Here is a 7,349-nt window from a genome sequence, read left to right as displayed (position 1 = left end):
TTTTCCCCCCTCCCTATTCTTTTTAAATGCTCTAAACCCTGGAACATCCAGCAACCATTCCTGCCCTTGAGAAACCCATGTCTCTGTTATGGCCACAACATCATAGCACCAGGTACTGATCCATATAGGACAGATGTCAGAGGTAGTTTCTTTACTCAGAGAGTAGTAAGGGTATAGAATGCTTCGCCTGCAACAGTAGTAGATTTGCCAACTTTAAGTACATTTGAGACATCATTGGACAAGTATATGGACATACATGGAATAGTGTAGGTTAGATGGGCTTCAGATTGGTATGACAGGTCGGCGCAACATCGAGGGCCGAAGGGACTGTACTGCGCTATAATGTTCTATGTTCTATTAACCTGGGTGGCAACTTTCAGGGATTTATGCACCTGAATACCAAGATCTCTCTGTTCATCTTCACTGCCAAGACTTTTACCATTAGCCCAGTACTCTGCATTCCGTTCTGAAGTGAACTACCTCACACTTTTCCATATTAAACTCAATTTGCCACTTCTCAGCCCAGCTCTGCATCTTATCTATGTCCCTCTGTAACCCTTCAGCACTATCCACAACTCTACCTACCTTAGTATCATCCGCAAATTTACTAACCCATCCTTCTATGCCCACCTCCAGATCATTTATAAAAATGACAAACAGCAGTGTCCCCAAAACAGATCTTTGCGGCACACCACTGGTAACTGAGCTCCAGGACGAACATTTCCCACCAACCACCACCCTCTATCTTCTTTCAGCTCGCCAGTTTCTGATCCAAACCGCTAAATCACCTTCAATCCCGAAACTCCGTATTTTGTGCAATAGCCTACCCTGTGGGACCTTGTCAAATGCCTTACTGAACTCCACATACACCACATCAACCGCCTTACATTCATCCACCTGTGTTATTACCTTCTTGAAGAACTCAATAAACCTACCCTCAACAAAACCGTGTTGACTATCCCTAATCAAATTTTTTTTCAGGAAATTCGGATTCCAGTAATGTAGGATGCAAGAAATGTGTCCAGTTCTGACAGGAAGTAGGGTTGGGTTAGGGTGTTGTGGAGAGAGGAGTTTTAGATCCTAAGGTGCTGAGCCCCAGGGGAAGGTGTGTGCTGGGTTCGGAAGCAGCAGTGAGTATCAGGTCCCTAAGGGAGGAGGGATTTGGGTGGAGAAGGGGGTTGGAGGATGTAAAGACACAGAAATGGACAGCACGGAAACAGACCCTTCCATTCAACCCATCCATGCCAACCAGATATGCTAAATTAATCTAGTCTCATTTGCCAGTATTCAGTCCATATCTCTCTAAACCTTTCAATTCATGTATCTAATCAGATGCCTTTTGAATGTTGCAATTGTACCAGTCTCCACCACTTCATTTGGCAGCTCATTCCATACACACACCACTCTCTGTGTGCAAAAGTTACACCTCAGGTCCCTTTTGAATCTTTTTCCCTCTCACCTTAAACCAATGCCCTCTAGTTTTGGACTCCTTCAGCCTGGGAAAAAGACCTTGGCTATTTACCTTATCCATGCCTCTCATGATTATATAAATCTCGATAAGGTCTCCAGAGTTTTGCGAAGGAAAGGTTCAGTGCATTTGTGTGTGTGCGCGCGCACTAGGAGGGGGCAGGTGAGGGTGAGTGAATTAACGGCAGAGACAGAGAGTGTGGGTTTTGCTCACAGAGCTGGAGATCACTGAAACCCCAAGCCCACCCCACACACAGTTTAAATGAGATGACCATGGGATTTAAGTGATCTGGAGTGGATTTCGCCAATGGATCTCCTGGAATGGCATGATATGACCTCCTCCTGACCTAGCACAAAAGGGCTTGACCCTGAGAGTCCAGTCTAGGTAATGCTTTATCCATGCATGCAATTACCAAGGAGCGCATAAAGAGAAGCATAAAAAGTGGAAATAGAGAGAGGTGCAGAAAGAGGGTATGTGTCTGTCTGGAGGGGGCTGCAGTCAAACTCTTCACAGACACAGACAGAAAGGTGAGCGGGATAATCATTTGGAAATTGGATTGAGTACAATGAGGAGGAGAGGACTACCCTGACCGACACCTGGTGTGTGTGTGTGTGTGTGTGTGTGTGTGTCCGACACCTGGTGTGTGTGTGTGTGTGTGTGTGTGTGTGTCCGACACCTGGTGTGGAGAGGGAGAGGGAGATCGGGACGGTCAATGCCATCGCCTTGAATGCTTCAGCATAGCCGGAGGCCGGCTTGTCAGCTCTGTTGGGCTTCCTGATCCTGTTCACGATCGTGGCCAACACCCTGGTATGATCACGGTGTTGACAAGCTGGGCTCTGCGGGCTCCCCAGAACCTGTTCCTGGTTACCCTGGCCAGCGCGGACATCCTGATGGCTGCCTTGGTCATGCCTTTCTCACTGGCCATGGAGTTAATGGGCTACTGGTACCTCGGGGCACTTTGGTGTGATGCCTACTTGTCTTTGGATGTCCTGTTCTGCACCTTGCCCATTGTGCATCTGTGTGCCATCAGCCTGGACAGGTATGGTCCATTGTCAAGGTGGTGGAGTACAGCCTGAAGAGGACTCCCGGCAGGATCAAAGGGGCCATTGTCACTGTCTGGCTCCCCGTGGCCATTATCTCCTTCCCTCCCCTCATCTCCACCTCCCGGGTGGTGGAGCAGGACCAGCTTTGGCCCGTCTACTGCATCAGCGACGTCACCTGGTACATCCCTCTGTTGTGTGACGCCTCTTTCTTTGCACCCTGCCTCACCATGCTGCTGGTGCACCTCCGCATCTACCGGGTGGCCAAGCACCGGGCCCACAGCCTGTCAGTGAAGAGAAACGCCCAGAAGATTCCTCTCAGACTGAGAAGATGGCCGCCAGCAGAGCCACCTCCCTTAAGGAGCCAGGCAATGGAGGGAGCGCTGCTCCCGGCAGCGGGCTAGCAGCAGCAGGAGGAGGGGGGTGCCAGAATGGCCACTACTGCTCAGTGGCAGAGCCTGAGGACAGCTCCACCTCCAAAAACCCCCATCCAAAACAGAGAGCTCCAGGAAAGACTTGAGCCTGAGCCACCAAAGCCTCTCCTGCTCCAGCAGCTGCTCCTTTGATTTGTTCCCCACCCGGTGGAGGAGTAGGGGCAGCTGCATGTCTAGGAGCAAGGCCTCCCAGGCCCGAGAGAAACACTTCACCTTTGTGCTGGCCGTGGTCATGGAGCTGCTCATCCTGTTCTGGCTGCCTTTCTTTCTCAGTTACAGCCTGTACTGGATCTGCCAGAGCTCTGTGAGGTCCCCGAGACCCTCTTCAGGTTCTTGTTTTGGATTGGTTACTGCAACAGCTCCCTCAACCCCATCATCTACACCATCTTCAACCAGAACTTCAGGAGGGTGTTTCGCAAAGTCCTCTTCAAACTCAAGAAAAGGACATTTTAATTCAACCTCCCAACATCCCCCCACCTCCCCCCATTCAAACCGGCCCATTCTTTGGTTTTCAACTGTCCTTGGGTCTGAAAATGTACATAATCTATATGCTGTACATATGGATATAGGAAAATGCATATTTATCATAAAGTTGATACCTCCATATCCTACCAGATCTCACGGCTGCTGTCTCATTTGAGAGAGAGGACGGGGGGGTGGTATTCTTTCTCATTCTGCCCAGCAGGAACTCCACTCTGTACACTGGCTGTAGTCAGTCCCTAATCTGAGGAGATCTTCGGAATCCCCTGTTTATTTTTACTGGTATAAGCTGAGGGTCACCCTATCTCAGTTGAGGGAGAAGTTGAGAAGGAGGATCCTTCCTGGTAACCTCAGCTGCTGTGGGAATCGAACCCATCCATCACTCTGTATTACAAACTGTGTTTTTTACATATATAGACTGAGTACATTCTCTCTCCATATATATGTACAAATACTTATATATGATGATGGTTCGATTTTATATGTATCCAACCAGCCAAACATGAAAGAGTTAAATTCTAACTAACATTTAGAGTCATAGAGATGCACAGTATGGAAACAGACCCTTCGGTCCAACCCGCCCATGCTGACCAGATATCCCAACCCAATCTAGTCCCACCTGCCAGCACCCGGCCCATATCCCTCCAAACCCTTCCTATTCATATACCCATCCAAATGCCTCTTAAATGTTGCAATTGTACCAGTCTCCACCACTTCCTCTGGCAGCTCATTCCATACACGTACCACCCTCTGTGTGAAAAAGTTGCCCCTTAGGTCTCTTTTATATTTTGCCCCCCTCACCCTAAACCTATGCCCTCTCGTTCTGGACTCCCCAACGTTCCGATATTTTCTTGTGCCAATATGTTTTGCAGTTACAATATGTAATATTTAGCTTTCTTCCTTCCCCTATTCAAATTCATACCTGGCAACATGACACTGTTTAAATTGTTTAATCACCAAATATGTGAATTGATTTCATTTTTATTGTTGATCGTCATCATTGCATTCTTTGTGCAAGGTTGCACCTTCAGTAACACCTGTCCATCTGATTTGAATTCAACAATCTGTATGGGATCTGCAGTGAAAGCAAAAACCTGCAATTAAAAAAAAGACAATTCTGAGGTTCCAAGTTTGCTGTGCAGTACAATGTTAACCCAGGGTTTCTGACTAAATCTGAACGCTTAATTTTATTAATTTTTCCTATCTGTACCTCATGAATCTAAAGTAATCCCTGTAGAGTTCTTTATATTTATGCAAAGTAAGACATGTCACCATGTTGTGTTGTAATCTCTTCCCAATGGCATTTCTTCATCTACAGTATTAGGCAACAGTTGTGAGAGAAATGTTGTGATACATTTTGCAGTTTCAGCTGATGCCTGCATATTTGGCCACCCTACTGTTAAATTTGAGTTGGAACAGGCACTGTGAGCCTTGGAGCTAACACTGAGTCTCTCATTTTTAAAGAATGTACTTTTTATTCTTTAAAAATGGATAACTTCATGTGGTCCCACATTATACTTAAGAGTCATAGAGTCATAGAGATGTACAGCATGGAAACAGACCCTTCAGTCCAACCCGTCCATGCCGTCCAGATATCCCAATCCAAATGTGCCATATCTTTATCCACATTAACTTATCTACATCTTGCTCCTCAGATGCTATCTGACCTGCTGTGCTTTTCCAGCACCACGCACTCAACTCTGATCTCCAGCATCTGCAGTTGTCACTTTCTCCTACATCTTTTCATAGCCTCCTTATATCCTTCTCACAACTTATTTTTCTATCTATCTTTCTGGTGTTAGCAGATTTATACCTTTCATTACATCTTCCCAAGTCATTTATATGAAGTAAGGTCCCAGTGTCAATCCCTGTGACACTAATTTGTTACACCATGGCAACCTGGAAGTATTGCATTTATGTCTACTTTCTGCTTCTTGTTAGCCAATCAAAATTCATACCAATATGCTGTCCCATGCTCCGTGAGCTTTCATTGTCCACAATAAATGTTGATGTGGCACCGTGTCAGTAGAGTATATCTGCCAGTTCCCTTTTGTCATAAGAGTCATAGAGTCAATACAGCACAGAAACAGACCCTTTGGTTCAACCAGTCCATGCCGAACATTATCCCAAACTAAACTAGTCCCACCTGCATGCTCCCGGCCCATATCCTTCCAAATCTTTCCTACTCATGTATCCATCCAACTGTCTTTTAAATGTTGCAATTGTACCCACACCCACCAGTTCCTCAGACAGTTTATTCTACATGCAAACCATCCTCATGAAAAATAATTACCTTGTAATTCATTTTTAAATCTCTCAATTTAAAAATGTGTCCCCAGTCCTGAAATTCCCCATCTTAGGGAAAAGACAACTGCCATCAACTTTATCTATACCTCTTATTATTTTATAAACTTCTATCAGGTCACCTCTCAATCTCCTACACTGCAGTGAAAAAGAATTTTGATACATTTCTCAAACACTGCTCAATGATTTCCCTTTCACAAAACCATGTTGGTTGTGCCTGTTAACCTTCAACTGACCTAAATGTGCTGCTATAATGTCTTTAGTAATAATTTCTAGCATTTCTCCTAAGATGGATGCAAAGCTAATTGGCCTATAGTTTCCTGCTTTCTGTCTTCCTGCCTTTTCGAATGAAGGAGTTGCATTCATTATCTTGCAATCTAATGGGACCATTAAAGAAGTTTTGGAAGGTGAAAACCATCATTGTCTCAGTAGACATTTCTTTTACAACCCTAGGATGAAGTCCATTAGGACCCAGGCACTTGACAGTCTATAGCTCCAACAATTTAAACCATGTCACATCTCTGGTTATTGTAATTTTCCCGAGTTCCTTCTTCTATTCCATTTCCTGATTTATTGCTGCATCTACGATGTTACTGCATTCTTCAGAGTAAAGACCAATAAAAACATCTCTTCAATTCATCTAATATTTGCCTATTTTTCATTTTAGCATCTCACATTCTATAGGACTAACACTCATTCTCATAGAATCCCTACAGTGTGGAAAAAGACCCTTTGGCCCCACAAGTCCACACCAACCCTCTGAAGAGTATCCCACCCAGACCATTCCCCTATCCTATTGCTCTACATTTCCCATGACTAATGAACCTAATCTACATATCCCTGAACGCTGTGGGCAATTTAGCATGGCCAATTCACCTAACCTGCAGATCTTTGGGCTGTGGGAGGAAACTGGAGCAAACCCACACAGGGAGAATGTGCAAATTCCACACAATCACCTGAAGCTGGGGTCGAATCTGGGTCCCTCGGGCTGTGAGGTAGCAGTGTTAATCACTGAGCCACTGTACCACCCTTCTTTAAATGTTTATAAAATTTCTTCTATTTTTATATTTATGGCTCGCTCTCTTTTGTACTCTTATTTTTATAGATATCTTTATTAGAAATTTAACATTTTTACAAGTTTACAAAAATAAACAAAACTCTCAGCTATAAACATTGATATACAATTAGCTCAAATATACAATAGCCAAAATTTAACAAAAAAAAACAAAACAAAAAAAAAACCTAAACAAAGAAAAACAAACAAACAAAACTCAACTATCTACTAATCTAACCTACAACTAACCAGAGTGTATATTTAAGTCTCTTACATGCTCGGAATGTGTCAGCATCAGATGTAATAAAACCCGTATTCGTGCGGGATTCCTCCCCCGAGGGGCCCCGGACCAGCCAGGTTCGTAATCTCAATTAAATAAAAGCCCTTGTTAGGATAGCCGAAATATCTGTATTTATATAATTCAAAAAGGGCTGCCATATTTTATAAAATAATTCGGTCTTTCGGTGCACCATATTTGTAAGGAAGTCAAGGGGAATACATTCCATAAGTAGTCTGTGCCAATTTGAAAGTCCAGGGGGGCCCTCAGCCACCCAGTTCACCAAAATATT

General features: G+C 44.4%; 1 protein-coding gene and 1 pseudogene across 1 annotated transcript in view; both read left to right on the top strand.

Moving 5' to 3' along the window:
- LOC122556522 overlaps nucleotides 1-3,395 on the top strand; it is a 9,037-nt pseudogene extending 5,642 nt beyond the window's left edge.
- Nucleotides 1-7,349, top strand: part of LOC122556516 (uncharacterized threonine-rich GPI-anchored glycoprotein PJ4664.02-like) — a 138,875-nt gene that overhangs the window by 36,107 nt on the left and 95,419 nt on the right. The window lies entirely within an intron of this gene.

Source organism: Chiloscyllium plagiosum, chromosome 2 (genome assembly GCF_004010195.1).
Source record: "Chiloscyllium plagiosum isolate BGI_BamShark_2017 chromosome 2, ASM401019v2, whole genome shotgun sequence".
In the NCBI taxonomy this organism is placed as follows: Eukaryota; Metazoa; Chordata; class Chondrichthyes; order Orectolobiformes; family Hemiscylliidae; genus Chiloscyllium; species Chiloscyllium plagiosum.
The sequence above is the reverse complement of the archived record's forward strand: the minus strand, read 5'-3'. Positions and strand labels throughout refer to the sequence as shown.